Source organism: Schistocerca cancellata, chromosome 2 (genome assembly GCF_023864275.1).
Source record: "Schistocerca cancellata isolate TAMUIC-IGC-003103 chromosome 2, iqSchCanc2.1, whole genome shotgun sequence".
NCBI lineage: Eukaryota > Metazoa > Arthropoda > Insecta > Orthoptera > Acrididae > Schistocerca > Schistocerca cancellata.
In genome coordinates, this window is record NC_064627.1 from 106,635,583 (window position 1) to 106,656,949 (window position 21,367).

Genomic DNA, 21,367 nt, shown 5'->3' on the forward strand with positions numbered 1-21,367 from the left:
GTTCTTCATTGTTTCCTATTATGATATTGGGATGCTGTCAAGTTGAACTGCAGGCATCAATTTATGGTGGTATTCTAAGATCTTTAGGTCTGGCACTTATGTGGAGCTGGAGATTTTCGGCATGGAAATAATATTTACACAGGGGCAGAACAGATGAAAGGTCATTGACATACATGGAAAACAAAAGTGGGCCTAAGACTGAGCCTTGTGGCACTCCTGAAAGAACATGTTTCAGGTACGATTTTTCATTCTCACAGATAACACTTTGCTGTTTTTCAAGTAGCTTTCAACCACATCAGGGCGCTATAGAAGAAATTCAACTATCGCATTTTTCTGACCAGTACGTCAAAGCTGACGATATTGAGAGCTTTGCAGCAGTGTAGTTGAGTCAGTATAGTTGTTTGCATTCATAGGTAATTACGAATTTATTGATGACCGCATCCGAAGTAATGGAGCCAGAAGAAGACTTAAGAAGCCTTAGGAAGAAATATCTTGAAACATAAGCACTGGGAAAAGAGGTATACTACATACTTTTCCAATGAAGAACAGATCTTGGTAGAGAATTAGATCAAATAGTTCAAATGGCCCTGAGCACTATGGGACTTAACATCTATCGTCATCAGTCCCCTAGAACGTAGAACTACTTAAACCTAACTAACCTAAGGACAGCACACACATCCATGCCCGAGGCAGGATTCGAACCTGCGACCGTAGCAGTCCCGCGGTTCCGGACTGCAGCGCCTAGAACCGCACGACCACCGCGGCCGGCTAGAGAATTAGAGGTGTCAGTTCAGTACAGTTCATTTCTGGGGAGCCAGTTAACTACTTATCAGTGTTACTCAAATGTAAATGGAAAATACTCAATTTTTAGTAGAAACTAAAGTATATGCAGATGCGGCTGGTGAAGATGTACGCAGGAATGATAGCAGTCAGGTAGACTGGATACAGTTACAAGAGGAGATAACATTACCGGCTACTACAGAGCACCGAGGTGAGTTTCAGGAAGAGGTAACGCTATCAAGCAACTCCGTTGGAAAGTTCGCAATGAGGCGTAGCATGAAGACTAGGTCGGCAAGTCTGATACCCTCTGAGATCAGGGTCCATCCATGATCGGCAATCGTCAGCGCTGGTCGGGAGTACGAATGAGGGACAGCGAGGACTGTTTCCAGTACGTGACTTTGCAATGTAGATTGTTCCATGCTGGCTGTGTTCCCGTCGTCAATATGGAAGACGCGTGAGTGTACCGCCTCTATAGGTGGCGTCCAGAGATCCCATTGGTAGCAAGCTGCATTGTTATTGTTTTATTGGCTTGCTACTGTTGTGGTCGCAGCTGAACTGAGAACGCCAGGTGAATGCTGACAGTGGACGACGTCTGAAACTAGATCACCCACGAAACGCGGATGTGCGTACAGTATCAGTTCGGGCGGAATATAGATGCAGGTGTATTAGAAACAGACTGCAGAGACATCACTTGAAATGTTCTTCGGAGGAAAATGCGTTCCCTCCATCAGGTAGGGGTTTGGACAATTGGTTGTTCTGTCGTGAACACAAGACCTACCGTCAAATGAGACAAAGAAAACAAACTACAACTGTAAATGAAACAGCTTGGAAAAGAAGTGATTTAAATCGTGTCTACTCATTTGAAAAAGAGCGCTTTCAAAATATCAATATAAGCTTACTTATTAACTTCGGCAAGTTCTGAAGTTTTATGGGAACTTAGAACGCTATCAAGCAACTCCGTAGGAAAGTTCGCAATGAGGCGTAGCATGAAGACTGGGTCGGCAAGTCTGATACCCTCTGAGATCAGGGTCCATCCATGATCGGCAATCGTCAGCGCTGGTCGGGAGTACGAATGAGGGACAGCGAGGACTGTTTCCAGTACGTGACTTTGCAATGTAGATTGTTCCATGCTGGCTGTGTTCCCGTCGTCAATATGGAAGACGCGTGAGTGTACCGCCTCTATAGGTGGCGTCCAGAGATCCCATTGGTAGCAAGCTGCATTGTTATTGTTTTATTGGCTTGCTACTGTTGTGGTCGCAGCTGAACTGAGAACGCCAGGTGAATGCTGACAGTGGACGACGTCTGAAACTAGATCACCCACGAAACGCGGATGTGCGTACAGTATCAGTTCGGGCGGAATATAGATGCAGGTGTATTAGAAACAGACTGCAGAGACATCACTTGAAATGTTCTTCGGAGGAAAATGCGTTCCCTCCATCAGGTAGGGGTTTGGACAATTGGTTGTTCTGTCGTGAACACAAGACCTACCGTCAAATGAGACAAAGAAAACAAACTACAACTGTAAATGAAACAGCTTGGAAAAGAAGTGATTTAAATCGTGTCTACTCATTTGAAACAGAGCGATTTCAAAATATCATTACAAGCTTACTTATTAACTTCGGCAAGTTCTGAAGTTTTATGGGAACTTAGGGCCTGAACACAGAGCCGTGCGTGGCTCATGTTCGTGCCGTTTTTACCGTATGGCTGCCTCGTCATTTTAATTTCAGTTACTGGTGTCACTGAATTGCTGTCTTGCCTGCCCGTGAATGGCACCAGCAGCGCGTATCGATTTTAGCCTGCCGTATTATCTTTGCTGGACGTCTATTACTTCCCGGTCGTCGTGTGTTCCGACCTGGAGTGGTTTGAGCTGGAACGCGGCAGAAGTGCAGTCGGGACGTAGCAGCAGTCGGGGACGGAGCGCTAGGGAGGCGCGGACAGCCAGTACTCGCCGACCGCTGTCCGACGGACGGAGATGGCAGCGGGATCGACGGTTGGTCGGTCATCCAGTTGGTCGCCTGGTTGGGCGATGTGTGTTTTTGGTCTTTTGACCGTTTCTGGGCCTCGTCACTCGGTCATCTTGCTGGAGGTGGCTCGGCTCCTTCTTGTGCGCATGATTGGGTCCGAGCCAGTGTGTCCGGATCCCAATACCGGACGGACATCGGGTTAAGTCGGGTTGAACCTGCCGTGACCTCCGGATAGTCAAGACTCGCCCGACCATTGCTGACACACATGGTTTGAGTGGCAACGACCTTGGTTGGTTGTTGGTCGGCCGTCTGGTCAGACGACGTGTGTTTCGTCACCGACCGTCTTTCGGATTTGTGTGTGTCTGCCAGTGATTAATTCTAACCGTTCATCAATGACTCGTTTTACAAGTGTGCGAGTTTCTTGTGTCAGTGTTTTAAATGCTTTAAATGCTGTAATGCTGTCTGCGTATTGCAATAGCCAGCTGGTCGGTTGCGACAGAGAAGCGAGTGAGTGTTTTCTTATCGTGTTGATGCTGTCCGCCACGGTGTACAATTCCACAGCCGGTGATGTTCATATATGTTAGCAGTTATTGTGAATTGACTTATTAACACACCAATATTTGAAGACGAGTGTTGCTTGTCTCTTCGCCGCTGGCATTTTGGTTGTAGTGCCGTTGGTCTGGTGACCGAAATCAGGTAGTTGGTTGGTTCGTCGGCTGTCTGTCGGTTGGGTTGCCTTCCGATTTAGAGATTGTTGGTCAGGCTGCTGTCTCTCCTAAATCGGCGTTAGTGTTACAATGCCAGGCCGACCCTTGGAAACTTCTGAGAGCCGATTCGTGTGTGTTATATAGGAACTTCTCTGTTTGAGTTTTAGTTGTTTGGTAGATGTGTGGCCTTCAGATGAGTTTTATATATCCTGAATTAGTTTTCCTGTCTTGCCCTTTAGACATAAGATTGGTATTCCTTATATGGGGCTTTCAGCCGAATTTTACATCAAATTCTTTAACGCCTTAAGCCGTGAAACTGATGTGTTGATGTGTGGCCTTAAGCCGAGTATTAATATCTCTTAAATTAATGTCCTTGTCTTGACTTTAAGGCATGGGATTGTTAATCGTTATTTTACATGAAATTTTTTAAAATAAGTTTCAAAGTGGTTTTGAGCACTATGGGACTTCACATCTCAGGTCATCAGCCCCCTAGAACTTAAAACTACTTAAACCTAACTAACCTAAGGACATCACACACATCCATGCCCGAGGCAGCATTCGAACCTGCGACCGTAGCAGTCGCGCGGTTCCGGACTGAAGTGCCTAGAACCGCTCGGTCACTGCGTCGGCTAAGATAAGGCCTTCTGCCTTTTGACCGAATCTCCTCTTCTTTCTTAATATCCGACCTCATGCCTAGTTCCATTAAAATCAAATTGGTAAAGCCTTCAGCCTGTCTGATCAAAGATTTAGAAAATATTTTGGGTGAAACCTCCAGAAGAACCTGATATTTCAATTTCTTGCTTAGGCCTTGCGTGGTGGATTTTGAGTATGGTCTTCAGCCGATCTAAAGGTAATCAAAGGAGGTCGATTAAAGCTCTGAGTGTTTTGCATTCACGTTGTAATATTATGTGTGTGGACAAATAAAGTTTGTACCTTGAGTGCAACTGACAGGAACTGGCCCCTTTCCACAACCTAATCCGCTCTGTCCTGCTGTCCCAGGCATTTCAAACATATTATATAATGGTGGAAACAGCACAGGGATCTCTTGAAACAACATTAAAGAACTGCGCACATATTCATTTCGTCTATTGGATTGTCCTGTAAGCTCGCGATGAGATTCCCTTGCGAACTAATTATCTCTAACGATTGTAATTCTGTGGTATACGTGTGAAAACCTAGTAAAGCTGTGTTTACGTAGTTCGTGACGGTGAGATAGCAAATTAAGGAGGGTGAAGTTTCCCCATCTTTTTCATGATGTTTAAAATTTAGATTTTCAGTTAGAAAAATATTACATGTACATATTTTGGCACTAGTTATATTTGGGATTCGCCCTCTTTTGTAACCCAATCTGACATCTGATTCTTAAATTACGTTTCTGTTCCTAGATTATATCTACCATAATATCTACTACGTTAAAGCAAAGACACTTTATATGAATGCGACTCTTTCAAATCCTGTTAATGAAAAAAGCGCAATTGAGACGAGATAGGGTACCGTTGCTAACGCCCAAATTTTGCGGCAAAGTCTAATATTTCGATGTTGTTATGAAGTGAGGTCTTAGAATGGTTTTCGGTGTTGTCTGCGAGTTGGATTCTAACTTTGAAATCCGCTAACTGGCTTCGAGCTATGGTCTATCTGCCACATGGTCCTGATCCTATCTTTAGTACTGCTCTCTCTACATTTAGAATTCGGATGTTTCCTTTTAAAGTCCTGTCTCATATATTTACATTCATGGTATGCACTACACATTTTAAGAAATGACGAACGCAGTACGGTAGCTTAAACCATTTTAACCCTTCATCTGTGGAGATTGAGCCGTGGTAAAAATTGCCGTTTTGAAGAGCGCGCCGCAGCGCGTAGTGTGAAGCAGTCGCCCTCAGTTTCTGGCGGTGGAGCCGCTGTGGCAATCGCAGCTTTGGTGTCTCCCTCTGGTGGGAAAGGGGAAAGGTTGCCTGTTCACGTGCATTTAAGGGGCGCTACGAGCTCACCAGTCGGTCAGTCTCTCGTCCCCAAATTGCTAGTCTGTGTCTCGCCCGCATTTGTTAGGCAGTTAGTGTCTATCGTTCGGAGTGCTAGTATGTCTGTCGCTCGGATCAACCTTTAAAGCCGGCAAAATGAGAGTCTTTACACTCTGCCAGTAAGAGAACTCAGCGAGTAGTCGCCCGGTCGGGGCTTAGTTCCTGCATCTGAGTCTGCGCGTTAGGCCGCCAGTCTGTTCGAGTTTGCTCAGGCAATGGTCAGCGGCGATTGGATCGATCGGTTGGTCGGTCGCGCACTGGGACACAAGATGACTTGTCCGTCTTGAGCGTCGGCGCATGTGAGGTCGCCACGTGAGTCAAGTGGGCCGCGGCGTATAGCGAGGGGTAGTGACTTCCCGGTCGACACGAGAGCAACAGGAGTCAACCCACGACATCAGTCTGGCCGGTGTAAGCTGCGACGCCGTGAGACGGGAGATCGGCGCGCCTTCCTGCGTCCGTTGATGCGGCTGGCAGCAGACGGCTCGGGAGAGCGATTTGGGGGGTGCTGCGTCAGGTCTTCTCGAGAAATCGCAGTTTATTAGAAGTTAAGTGATTGGTGATATGTTGTTTGATTTACTCTTGTTAAATTCTACTTGTTTTCTTGGTGAGGTCACCAGCCGCTTTACTTTGGGGTCGTCCCACCATTCTTCTCCGTTTGCCCACCCGCGGGAAGGTGGTTATTTATAAATTGGGTGGTCCGTTTTTCCCTTGTGGAGTAGGGGCGGGTTAGATCAACCTGCGGTTCGGGTTGTTCGGTAATCTCCCTATTAATCTACCGTACGTTAGTAGCTGCCTCTGTCATGTTTGTCGGATTTGGTGTGTTAACGAATTTATTGCTTGGTGTATAACGGCCTAAAACCTGATCTTTGGAAACTTTGATATTATTGCCTATGAGCTTGAGAGACGGTATCTGTGTACTGTAGAGCATCTTAACTATTGTTTGGCCAGCCTTGTAGAATTTTATATAAAATTGCATTTCATGGGCTTTTATTTAAATAATTATTTTAGTATATAAAGTTGCCACCCTTTCACCGTAAGACTTTTCTTAGAAGTTAAAATCAGTTGCACCTTCGGTGGCAAGGTTAATATATTGTTAGTGTTTTGTAGCATTTCCATCCCTCCTACGGGGGGGGGGGGGGGGGTGCATAGTTTGTGTGCTTGTGTAAATTGTTAAAACCCTTAGTTTAAAATTATCTGGTTTGTTGCAGAGTTGCACCAGTGTAGTCTTTCAGAGGCTGTTATGAGCGGTCGTAACTACGGCCGCGTCAAAAGGGAGCGGCAAGGTTATCTGCCCGAAAGCTCATACAGTCAAAACTTGCTTCTTTCTGCCTCTGAATAAATTGTAACTTTGATATTTAGAGGGTGCTTTCTGTTTATCATTTTAAATTTGTTTCTTTTAAAAAATGTTTTTAGGCACTATTAAAGTGAACGAAATTCCCATTTGTTAAAAGGAATTTGGTTTTGATTTCATCAGTTATTCCCTGGTAACTACTTCCATGCTTACATTGTGTGATTAAATGCGTTCTTGATTAATCGCTAGTAAATAAAATAAATTCTTAAGGATATTCTTTGAAAATAAATCATGGTTCAAAGATAGTCCAAGACCTAAACCGGTAGAACTTGAGTTTAAGAATAAAAACAGCTCATGGTTCAAGTACGCGTGTTATACGTTACTTAACGGCCGTTGACAGTCATTTTCTTAACGTATTTCTACGTGAGCCGGGCGTCACCGGCTGAGAGCGCCCCAAGGTGGTCATGGCACTGCTTCGAATAATGGACTGTAGAAACTTTGGCAACGCACGAGTTAAGAAACCTTTTCGTCCTAACATTCTAGACAGGGGCATAACCTTCCAAGAAATGCAATTAAAAAATTGAATTTTCGACGATTTTGATTGAAAACCCGGTCTTATCAGTGCAAAAGTATTCACAGTAGGCAGGCACACGTTTATCATCACCACCATAACTCTGATAAAGGCCGTAGTGCAGCACATCCAACAGTAGCGCACTAAGATGTGTGTGTGTTTGTATGTGTATGTGTCATATCTCTCATAACTCACTAACTAGTATGAAGCTGTTCTTCAAAAAAAGATGTCTCACGTGTTAATAGTAAAAATGGCTCTGAGCAAAAAATGGTTCAAATGGCTCTGAGCACTATGGGACTTAACATCTATGGTCATCAGTCCCCTAGAACTTAGAACTACTTAAACATAACTATCCTAAGGACATCACACACATCCATGCCCTAGGCAGGATTCGGACCTGCGACCGTAGTAATAGTAAAACATCAAACTGTATCTCACCAGGAAGAAGGTGACAATAATGAGTTACTAACGCCGCAGGCGACAGTTATGATATTTTCTCCGTGTGCGTTGCTTCTTTCTTCTTTCTCTACATCTCTTCTCGACACTCAATTCCATCTTTCCCCTTTAATCTTCTGCTTCATTACAGCGGGTTTCCAGGCTACGGCGGTATCGCCTCATTTAATTATCTCACCCATTCCAGTTGTTTACACACCATTCATCCCGCAGTTCCTCTTTAATTCAGACTGCGACTATGTCCTGCCCTCCTTGTTACGCCTCTTGCAGTTTCCACTCCCTCGACCTCTCCCTTTCATCGTGCATCCTAATTTATTCGCTCCTTTGAATTTCTCTTCCCAGATCAAGCTGCCGTCTGCATTATATATGACCTCTAATTTCATTCCTCTTGGAAATATCCCAGACCGTACACCGCAGCTCGCTCCTTTGAGATTCGCTTAACCTTGCAGTTCTTCTGTGACGTCGCTCCACAGACGGAAATATAATTCGGCTCCTCCTCGTACTCGCCTCGCATTCAAACCGGCCGCCGGTGGTCCTCCTCCACCGCCGGCACGTGCTCGGAGCCCTCCAGAAAAACGTTTTGTCATCTGCTCAAACTTGACTTCTGCATAAATTTGTCACCAAACACACATAAACACAAACACACACACACACACACACACACACACACACACACACACACACACACAAACATAGTCTTCGTTCGTAGCGAGCAACGTAGCAGGGTGTAACGTATCGGTGTCGGTACAAGGGAAACTGAAAGCACGAATTCGAAGAGTTCGTCCACACGTGGGGCAACTTTTCCTTCAGCATGACAATTCCAGACCACGCACGAAAGCTGCGACGTCTGCAATACTCCGACGCCTTGGCTTCACTGTCATCGACTTGGCCCCATCAGATTTAATAAACATCTTCGAGAGCTTCACTCCGATACTAGTGAAGCGATGTATGAAGAGATGAGGTTGCGGCTCAGTCAACAAAGACAGACGTTCTAAAGTGACGATATCAACACACTGGTCAATCGTTGTGAGAAATGTGATTGTTGGCAAGGAGACTGTTGAGAATTAATATGTAGACATCAAGAATAAAGATGTAGAGTGTTAATAAATTTTAATTTATTTTACATCCTTTTAGAGTTTTCACATAACAAATTTAATGTTTGTTTCACTTTTACTAAATTATGAATGAAGAAACAAATGACATCATTGTAATAATGTACAATAAATATGTTATGTTACAAACCGGTTTTCGGCTGTTACGCTATCGTTAGTTACAGGGATAAACATGTGAGACTATGAAAATTTTGAGGTATTAAAGATTTTAAACTATACCTGTAGAGTATATTCGGCTTAGGACTAAAAGGAGGGTAATTATATAAGTAAAATGCGATGTAAAACAATTTAACTTAGTAAAATAGGCGTCGTATTTATTAATAGAATACATGACATATTACAACAATTGTTCTCAGAAGAAAAAAATTTGTTGAACAATACATAGTTAACTTTGATGACATATTGCAAGAGGGTGATTGGACAATATAATCTTGCCCTTAGCAGTTCTAATATTACAGATAGGTACAATATTAGAAACAAATACAGTTACAAAAGTTAAAATTTGCACAGGGCAGGGGGAAACTATAGTAATCGAAGGAGAAAATGTGGCGTATAAGTAGGAGGGTAATTTACAAATTGGTCTGGATGGGATTATTAGTAGTAAGTAACAAGTGCCGAGGAGCGAAATTTTGTCTGATCATTCAGCATTCAGCTTTGGTCAGTTGTCATTTGTAGGTTAATTTCCATTACTTCAAGGTTGTTCATCTCCATTTGTGGCGCCGCGAAAGACTTCATGTTGTACCGTGTAATTGCGGCCTTCTTGGAGCTGGTAGTCCGAAAAAGCAGTCTCCTTTTCTATGACTTATATAGTGTGTCTATAAGCGGATGGATACTCTCCTGACGGACTGGCCTATACAGAATTCGCCACAATTACAACTGATTTTGTGTATTCCTCCCCTTTCCAGAGATCGAGGGCTGTCTTCACCAGTGGAAAAATGTTTCCAGTAGTGTCGTACAAACAAAATGATGTTCTAACGTAGATAAATTTAAAGGTCCTGGCCACATTCGTATAGACTTTTACTAAACGTAAGCATCAGCATACTAATAATGTATTTTACGGATGATAGATCCTCATCAGGCATTAATTAAGGTAGTAATACTACCATCCCTTTACGTTATTTGATATGCACGTTATACCTTCTCTATAACCTTATTCGGACAACACTAAACTGAACTAAATTTTTGGGTGGAGACAGAGTGTGAAAAAAAAAAGAAAACATATATTGGCGATACATATCGCAACAACAATGGGTTTCACTCATTCTGTGACGCAGGTGAAGTACCGCTAATTTTGGATGCGTGTCGTTTCTCTGCTAGCATAAATGTCAGGAACTACATCAGATTTACAGACAAATACTTTTCAGCTGCATTCAGATCACTTGGTCAGATCAGTATCGGGAATTAGCCCGTAAACAAGGAATAAAACGAATTACTTAGCTGAGGCTTCGATTACTGCATTACATCTTCGTGAGAAACTTAAACGCCGTCAAAGACACTTTAAAAAGTTTCTGTGAACACATGTTGTTGTTGTGGTCTTCAGTCCAGAGACAGGTTTATGTAGCTCTCCATGCTACTCTATTCTGTGCAACCTTCTTCACCTCCAAGTACTTACATCCATCTCAATATGCTTAGTGTATTCATCTCTTCGTCTCCCTCTACGATTATTACCCTCCATGCTGCCCTCTGATACTAAATTGGTGATCGCTTAATGCCTCAGAACATGTCTTACCAAACGATGTCTTCTTCTAGTCAAGTTGTGCCACAAACTTCTCTTCTCCCCAATTCTATTCAGTACCTCCTCATTAGTTACGTGAACTACCCATCTAAGCTTCAACATTCTTCTGTAGCACCGCATTTCGAAAGCTTCTATTCTCTTCTTGTCTATACTATTTATCGTCCATGTATCACTTCCATACATGCCTTCACTCCATACAAATACTTTAAGAAAAGACTTCGTGACACTTAAATCTATACTCAATGTTAACAAATTTCACTTCTTCAGAAATGCTTTCCTTGCCCTTGCCAGTCTACATGTTATATCCTCTCTAGATCGACCATCATCAGTTATTTTGCTCTCCAACTAGTGAAACTCATCTACTACCTTGAGTGTCTCATTTCCTGATCTAATTCCATCAGCATCACCAGCATATGCGTAATAAATTCACCCGGAAAAATATTATTTGCACCCTTACAAGAACACACTGTTCGCTTCCGAGCACAGTGGGTGGTAGAAAACTGGTAGCTGACCGTCACGTGACGTTTCAGTATGTCGGAATCGCAGTGGCGTGGTGTGACTGTACCAGTCGGTTGTACGTAATCAGCATCGTAGACGGGTTGATACATCTCACGGCGCTGCTTCCATGTAGAAGTAACGGAAAACAACAACCATGTTTGGACGTGCCAGTTACCAGTCACTGTAGGAAGTTTATCGATTTCTTGGTATATCACTACAGAGTATGCAACGTGTAAACACTGCATCATGTCTCACTCACCAACAGTCACTGACGAGCTAAAGAAATTGGTACACCTACCTAATATCGTACAGGACACCCGCGAGCACGCAGAAGTGTCGCAACACGACGTGGCATGGACTCTAATATCTGAAGTAGTGCTGGAGAGAACTGACACCATGAATCCTTCAGGGAAGTCCATAAATCCATAAGAGTAAGACGGGGTGGAGATCTCTTATAAACAGCATGTTGCAAGGCATCCCAAATATGCTCAATGATGTTCATGTCTGGGGAGTTTGGTGGTCAGCGGAACTGTTTAAATTCAGAAGAATTTTTCTGGAGCCACTCCGTAGGAATTCTGGACTTGTGGGGTGTCGCATTGTCCAGCTGAAATTGCCGAAGTCCATCGCAATGCACAATGGACATGAATGGATGCAGGTGATCAGACAGGATGCTTACTTATGAGTCACCTGTCAGAGTGGTATCTCGACGCATCTGGTGTCCCATATCGCTTCAGCTGCACTCACCCCACACCATTACAGAGCCTCCACCAACTTGAACTGTCTCCTGCTGACATGACTGTCCATGGATCCATGAGATTGACTCCATGCCCGTACACGTCTATCCGCTTGATACAATTTGAAACGAGACTCGTCCGACATGGCAACACGTTTTCAGTCATCAAGAAATCTACAGCAATTTGTGGAAGGGTTGTACTACTGTCACGTTGAACGATTCTCTTCAGTCGTCGTTGATCCTGTTCTAGCACGATCTTTTTCCGGCCGCAGCGATGTCGGAGATTTGATGTTTTAGCGGGCTGCTGACATTCAGGGCCTCTCGTGAAATGGTCATACGGGAAAATCCCCACTTCATCGCTACCTCGGAGATGCTGCGTCCCATCCCTCGTGCATCGACTCTAATACCACATTCAAACTCACTTAAATCTTGATAACCTGCCATTGTAGTAGTAGTAACCTATCTAACATTTCCATTAGACATTTGTTGTCTAATACAAGCGTTGCCGACCGAATGTCATATTCTACCTGTTTACATATCTCTGTATGTGCCTACACCAGTTTTGTTGGCACTCCAGTTTATAACACGGCGAAAGTACACTGATCGTAGGGACGTCTTAATAGCCAGGGACCACAGTCAAGAGCCACGCTTCGTCAACGAAAATCGCTTTTAGTCCTGACAAGAATTTTTGTTCCCAATGAAATCGGGTTGTTTCAGCCATTTTCGGAACGAACTGTGCCAGCCGCATTGCATGCAAAGTACAATGCTCGTAACTGCTTTGGTCCCAACAACACCGAAACGGGACGGTAGCTAACTGTAGACGTGTCATGCTGTTTGACGAGTTACGATTTAGTCTCTTCACATCATGCGAGGAGTCAAGTACACGGACGGCCCAATGAGGTGTTCTGCCCCAACAGCTTATGGAGGTTGTGGTTCATGAGGGACGTAGTCTAGTGATATTTTGGAGGCGTTTCTCGAACCACGCACGACTTTTGCGCATTCGGGTTACCGTGAACATGAGCAAGAGTTGCCCTCTCTTCTAAATCTTCACAATGAGTTTGCTATGGAGACGAACTTCTTCCAAGATATCGGTAGGTGACTTCAAAGGCCGTAAATATTCGTTCCTGGGTGGATGAAGACACACAAACCCTATCGCACACTGGCTTATGGACTGGTAAGGAATGAGGGGTTTCACAGAAACGGAGAAGGAAACAAGATGTTCACAGCTTGTAAGCATGCGTTCCTGTGTGGATGAACACATGGGGATCCTATCGCACGTCTGCTTGTAGACTGATAAGCTACAATGAAGCTATCTTTTATGGTGCACTGCACCCTCGCAGGCTAATACCACTCACTTTTATAGGGTATCACGTAGATGTCAGGGTGTGCCTTCTAGCAGATGCAATTATTACAGATCTACCTTAGCATTCTTCCGATTGTCCTCTATTTTAACTTGTCTACTGACGTATAACGTTAATGGCCTGGGACATTTCATGACTTTATAGTATATTACTGTCTGGTTCTCTACACGGTTACCCAGCTAACTGGCTGCCTTATACCTTTACATCATTTGTGACATTAGTTAGTCCTATATATGGGTTCCATATAGATATTCCATTGTATTTTTTCGTTTTACGACATTAATATTTTATTCCTGCCATATCTGACCGGTTTTGGTATAGGATATATGGATAGGTTATATTTATTTAGTTTCCGATGTCCTCTTTGTCTAGATACAACCACTTATTGAATTATGTACACACTGTTGGGGAGAATGCCGTATTTTATTTGTATCCATTACATACATTTAACTGTTCATGTGGTTTACTGCTCATATATTTTTATGTTACTTTATTAATTGATACTGTTGAGGTATCTTTTATCGTGTACTGCATGGTCTGGGTGTGCCTTCTAGTGGGTATATTTAGTACAGAGTACCCCTTAACATTGGTCTGTCTATCCCCTATTTGGCCTTGCTACCTTAATGCCTTACTGACATTTTGTATTACTGATTGATTTCTTACCTGGTTACACAGTTGTACAGAGGTTGGTGTTAGTGATTGTCTTACACCGCTTCACCTTTTTGAGACATTACCCAGAAGTGTATGTTCGTTCCATACAAATAATCCGTACTTTTACAACATAATTATTATCTTCACATATGCGCCGGGCACACACAGCCATATTCGATAGAAGGCATATGGATTGAGCATGCATTTTCTTGTGTGTTGTATTTGTTCACTGCTTTGTCTAGATGGGATCCGTTAGTGGATGATATACACATTAGTAGATATAATATGACTTTCCATCTGTGTCTGATTCATCTGTACAACACTGGATACATACGAAGTTTTGTTATCTTTCATATTACCGATAACTTATCATATGATGTACAGACATGGTATATATTATGTGGATTATATTATGTTCGACATTTACATGAGTTAAATAGTAGTTCTCGTTTGATATTTGGTTTATGGTAGTTCATTATGTTCACACACAAATGTTGTTTATTCAATAGTATCTTGTGGAGGCTTTCATGTATTCTGTATGTGTTATGACATAGGTGGTTTTCTACATTTGGTCTCTTGACACGTTTTTGACTCTCATGTCATGTGTATGACGTAAGAATACCCCAATACGATTTACATCTCAGCATTTTATAACTTTCACATGATACATAAATATATTTATAGTGTTATTTTGATAGCTTTGTCTATATTGACACTTAGGTTATGTTGACGCCTTCGTTTCGCAAAGACTACCTGCTCTATGATGCGTACATCCGTAGTTTACTTATTCTGATGATGTAGTAGTTTCATTCATACATCTATCATTTTCTACAGTTATTTTTATAGTGTAGTAGATTACTTTAGGATTTTGCAGTTTTGTGCATCATCTAAATGACCAACTTTTAATAACGGAATCTTTGATTAATGATTTTAGTAATGAATAGTACAGTTATGCAACGGATTGGGTAGGAATTCGTTATAGTATATTACATATAATTCAGTTTTAGATATGTGATAATGAATTTATCTGTTGGTTTTTATCAAATAATACTATAAATTCACTTACATAGTGTTGTCCTTGATTTTTATTCTGTTCTTAATCTGTCTTTTATTTGCATGGTTGGTAAGCTGAAGATGCTGTCATTACTGTTTATGCATCAGGTCTGAAGATGTTGTATTGAGTCGCCGGAAATGGCTGCAATATAACAATATAACATCAGGACGCCAGCTGTAGGTGTTTTACTTTATTACCATAACGAATTAAAAAGTTCTCCGTAGAATCAGCGAATAAGGATCATCTATAGAGGCATCTATAAAGGGTACAAACTAATAGGGAAGTCTGGGATTGAAATATACCACACAAACAATTGTAGACTTTTGTGCAGGTGCTACTCTGAGATGCAAAGTTTTGCACAGGAGAGGAAGTTGTGCAGAGCCACTTCAAGCCAGTCTGCAGAAAAAATCCTTCGGATACGAGGTTGCTCTTTCTACTACCCAGTCATCTATTGACAACGTATGTGACGGCATCAAGTGAAATATGCTTGCCTTGGACTAAACTGCGACCTCTTCGTGAGATGCGAGCAGTGTATAGGCAACTTTGGATCGTAAAGGATTCTCGATCCTGTTGGTGTCTTATGGAATCGATATCTCTAACACTGGCCAACGGTGTTTCTAGTGCACTTGTTCATATGTTTGTAAATGCCTTATGCCACTCATTATTGTATGTTACTTTAAGTGACAGAAAGTTGGTGTCATTTCCAATGAACTGCCTGTGACACCTAGGTTCACTGCAATGTAACTGCTCATCGAGTAACTCCTGTCTTATCTTAAACGGAACGAATTTAAGCCAAATTTCGTTTTATGAAGATCTTAAGAAGCAGCATATTTGAAGCACAGAATATATTTTGATCAAGCCAGTAACTCCGTGGACTAGAATTTGTTGTAATTAAATCTAGAGTTTTGTGAGAAGGTAATCAGGCCCATATTTCTGTGTTCATGTTTGTTTCCCGAATTATTCTTATTATGAATTTTGTACTACCACCAGCCGCCGATGAACCCTTCCCAAATGCTTTTATACGCGATATATAAGCTGTGTCGAAAACGACCAGAGTGTTTGATGAAAATACATTAAAACGTGTGTGCGCAAATGAAGTTTCATAAAAAATTGAAGTTGTGTGTAATTGTGGAGTGACCAAATGTTCTCTCAATAACTGCTCGAGGTATCAGCAGCACTGCTGTGTTCGCTGTTTTTAAAAATTTTTGATCATGCGATAAAACAGGGCGTTAGAGTAGTAAAAATATTTATTGTGTTGATAATTTGTATAATTACGATGTTTATTGTACCTAAAAAAAGTACGATATGTCAAGATTTGCCAGTCGCAGATAACCCCTTGAAGTCGAATTAAAAATAAAATTAATTTCATTTCTATTTCCCACTAGAGCGAATTTTCGTTACCGTCTAGGCAGTTTAAATATTGATTGGATTTCAGCTTTATCAAGAATAAACTTCTTTTAGAACTTGCGGAATTCACAACTGTCTTTACAGACAAAATTTTTCATTTATTTTGTCACCGGTTTCAATCTAAGAGATCAACATCAAACGCCTTTATCTTTTAAAAACCTTTTACTCATGTGTGTTACACCACTATCATATGAGTCTGTCGTCCTAAACTAGTAAATAATACATCCTAAGCCTTGTTTCCACTGTAGGCTTCAAGATTTTTAATGTCTTTTTACTAGTTTTTGAAGCTAGAAATGTGTGATGATATTGGTACTAGGTATTTAACATTTTGCTTACTAGTTTCAAAACAGAGACGCACCAGACAAAGCAAACTCGTCATAAAATAAAGGAGAAATTTTACGATAAGGTCTGATTTTGGTTACACAAGTTCTTAAACATTGGGCCGCTGTATACTTTAATGTCGTTACTCGGTACATCCACTTTCTGATAGATTCTGGGGCGAAAGCTGTTATTATAATACCTTTGTACAGCAGGGACGAAGCATTAAGATGTTCTTATAGGTCGTATTGCATCTGCAACCGATTTAGAAGACCGAAATTAATTGCAAATACCGTAATATATATAAAAAAAGAAGAAGATATTATGTTTACTACATAAAGAACAGTCCGATTATGCCACAATTATTACAAATCTATATAGTTCACATAGATGGCACCATGTAACCAACCGAGGTGTTCTCCACACTGCCCGCCTTCCGCAATCATCAGTATTCAATGAACTGTGAATGAAGCCCGACCAACAGGCATTATATTCATTGATCAAAGTGATAGTGGTATGTAATATACAAACCATATGAGTTAAGCCATTAATTGCAACTTTTTTTATGACATCATCTAACTATATACCTGTTGTATTCTTAGCATTGTGGATGGCTAGTTCCTAGCTGAAATCTAGATCTACCATTAAAATTTCAAATGATGACTGATAGCTGAGATCTATTATTTACAAGCCAAAAAAAGTCGCTACGTGCAACAGCCTCTGAATGGAGGGTACCCTGATAAATATCGCTTACTTCAAAGGACACTCATTAGCAGCAGAATTAAAAATAGCCACTGTACGAGAGAAACAGTTCTATCGGCGGGATGCATTGATCATTTGGGTGTGTCACGTGACTAGATGTCGTCAGACACCGAGTGGTCGTAGGGGTGACAGCCGAGTGCATGTTGGGTAACGCACGCGATATCAGTGGATATGATCTCGCCCTGGTAGCGAATGCCCGAGGTAAGAAACACTGTTTCTCCGACGTCGTGAAGGCACTGGAATTTTCTCTCATCACTGTACACCACGAGCGCATCCAGGGAGTGAACCAAAATCGTTAACAGTGGATGTACCGCAAATAAGGCAGAAAATCCGTCATTAAAGGGCAACAACAGCACCTCCTTAATATACGGCAAAGAAACTGTTTTTGCTCAACGAACACCAGGTCTCCATGACAGCAATATGCTGCTCAAGCACATGAACGTTAAGTGAGAGGTGATGGGTCGTAGGGAGATACGATGACAAACTAACTTCGTAGTCTATACAAGATATTTCTGCTATTGTTATCGGTTGTGCTGCCCTCGTTTGGCACATGTCCTAAAGGAGAGGAAACTTGTAAAGAAACCTAACGTTCGCGTCTGATGTAAGCTGCTTACGTTCCTGTGTTTTGCTTGCTTTGTTTCACGTGTAAGAACTGAGGAAGTATGACGAAAGGCAAACTTACCTTACTTGTAGCTGGAAGCATAGTCAATTGGTGGAAAGCACACTAGTACGGACTTAAGATACATTTACTACGTAAAGATCTCAGAAAATAGGCTGGTAACTCTCGAATGTTACAACTGTTCGAGATCAGCATTGTTTTCTGACATTTGGCAGAATTCTCGATTAGTTTTGCAGGCAGCAGTCAATACCGGTGGCTTCGATTTCCTAACGTTTTCGTGATACTTCTCAAAGTCTTCTTGCAGAATGTTGTCTCTTTGTCATCGATGTCTATTTCGTCCTCTTTTTCCCAGTACATCCTACGGTAAAGACGCTCCGTCGTACACTTCATCCAGTTACACAACTGGCCATTAAAATTGCTACACCAAGAAGAAATGCATATGATAAATGGATATTCATTGGACAAATTTATTATGCTAGAACTGACATGCGATTACATTTTCACGCAGTTTGGGTTCATAGATCCTGAGAAATCAGTACCCAGAGCAACCACCTCTGGCCGTAATAACGGCCTTGATACGCTTGGGCATTGAGTCAAACAGAGCTTGGATGGTGTGTACAGGTACAGCTGCCCATACAGCTTCAACACGATACCACAGTTCATCAAGAGTAGTGACGCGTATTGTGACGAGCCTGTTGCTCGGCCACCATTGACTAGACTTTTTCAGTTGCTGAGAGATCTGGAGAATGTTCTGGCCAGGGCAGCAGTTGAACATTTTCTGTATCCAGAAATGCCCGTACAGGATATGCAACATGCGGTCGTGCATTATCCTGCTGAAATGTAGTGTTTCGCAGGAATCGAATGAGGGGTAGAGCCACGGGTCGTAACACATCTGAAATGTAGCGTCCACTGTTCAAAGTGCCGAGACCGAGACGTGTAACCAATGGCACCCCATACCATCACGCCTGGTGATACGCCAGCATGGCGATGACGAATACACGCTTCCAATGTGCGTTCACCGCGATGTCACCAAACGCCTGGATTCATCCGAAAAAAAATGACGTTGTGCCATTCTTGCACCCAGGTTCGTCGTTGAGTACACCATCGCCGGCGCCTGCGCTCCTGTCTGTGATGCAGCATCAAGACTAACCGCAACCATGGTCTCCGAGCTGATAGTCCATCCTGCTGCAAACGTCGTCGAACTGTTCGTGCAGATGGTTGTTGTCTTGCAAACGTCCCCATCTGTTGACTCAGGGATCTAGACCTGGCTGCACGATCCATTACAGCCATGCGGATGAGATGCCTGTCATCACGACGGGTAGTGGTACGAGGCAGTTGGTATCTAGCACGGCGTTCCGTATTACCCTCTTGAACCCACCGATTCCATGTTCTGCAACCAAACATTGGATCTCGACCAACGCGAGCAGCAATGTCGCGATACGATAAACCGCAATCGACATGGGCTACAATCCGACCTTTCTCAAAGTCGGAAACGTGATGGTACGCATTTCTCCTCCTTACACGAGGCATCACAACAACGTTTCACCAAGCAACGCCGGTAAACTGCTGTTTGTGTATGAGAAATCGGTTGGAAACTTTCCTAATGTCAGCACGTTGTAGGTTTCGCCACCGGCGCCAACCTTGTGTGAATGCTCTAAAAAGCTAATCATTTACATATCACAGCATCTTGTTCCTGTCGGTCAAATTCCGCGTCTGTAACACGTCATCTTCGTGGTGTAGCAATTTTAATGGCCAGTAGTGTATAAAGAATGAAAAGGTCTAACAGTTTTTTAAGTACCGGCAGCAGGAGTTCTGTGCTGTAGCTGTAGGGCTTTCCGTCCGGAGCTGGGAGCAGCTGTACCATTTGGGCGCTAGAGCGAAGCGCATAAATCAGAGCGGCGTTCAGCGGCAGAAGTTACGGCTCGTGAGCGTCCCCTGGGCTTCTGGCGCAAGCAGACGCCGCCAGTAACTTGGGCTTTCATTAGGGTAGTGGCGCCAGCCGCCCGCCTCAGGTATCGGCAACCGCGGCGGACAGGCGTGGAAGGCCGTGCATCACCGACGCTGCCAGCATTGCTCAGCAGGGGATTAAAACGCCAATGGCGGTCGATAAAGCGGGCGCTGCGCCAGTGTTCAGGGAGCCGTGGACGGACAGACTGCGCGCACAGTAGGGAACAAGGGTGCGTCAGACACGCTGCCATTGTTACGTCAATCAAGCGGGCAGCGGAAAGTCGTCACCCAACGGTGAAGCCGGTACTGGGGTTACCAGGCAGCAGTGTCCATATGATGCCGCACTCTCCACATCACTATTAGGTCAACTAGATAGTAACGAGTCCTTGAGACCCACAATGATGTACCATTTACTTTGACTATAGTTTGATCCATAGTTTCACGTAGTGATGGGAAAAACCAAATGAAAGTAATTGACTTAGTCGATTGCTGGAAAACTATCGACTCATTCGCTTGTAACTTTACATACTTGTCGAATACTTTTGAGTGAAACCAGTCTGTGGGAGCAATCGAGTGAGAACCATCGATTCACACCATTGTTGAAATACGGTGTAGCTTACGTATTGGTTGAATTGTTCATTCATTCTTTTGAGTGATACCAGTCTGTTGTATGAACGGCATTAAAACAATCTCTTCTATCGATTATTGGAAAGCAGCTGGTTCATCTGGCTTTAGTTTTACATATCGGGTGAAGTATACATTCGTTCATTATTTAAGTGAAAGGAGTATCTGAGAGCAGTCGAATGAGAACAATCGATTCAATCGATTGCTGGGAAACGATGACTTATTGCGTGGCAGCTCTACATATCTACATCTACATCAGTACTCCGCAAGCCACCTGACAGTGTGTGGCGGAGGGTACTTTGAGTACCTCTATCGGTTCTCCCTTCTATTCCAGTCTCGCATTGTTCGTGGAAAGTAAGATTGTCTGTATGCCTCTGTGTGGGCTCTAATCTGTCTGATTTTATCCTCATGGTCTCTTCGCGAGATATACGTAGGAGGGAGCAATATACTGCATGACTCCTCGGTGAAGGTATGTTCTCGAAGCTTCAACAAAAGCCCGTACCGAGCTACTGACCGTCTCTCCTGCAGAATCTTCCACTGGAGTTTATCTATCATCTCCATAACGCTTTCGCGATTACTAAATGATCCTGTAACGAAGCGCGCTGCTCTCCGTTGGATCTTCTCTATCTCTTCCATCAACCCTATCTGGTACGGATCCCACACTGCTGAGAAGTATTCAAGGAGTGGGCGAACAAGCGTACTGTAACCTACTTCCTTTGTTTTCAGATTGCATTTCCTTAGAATTCTTCCAATGAATCTCAG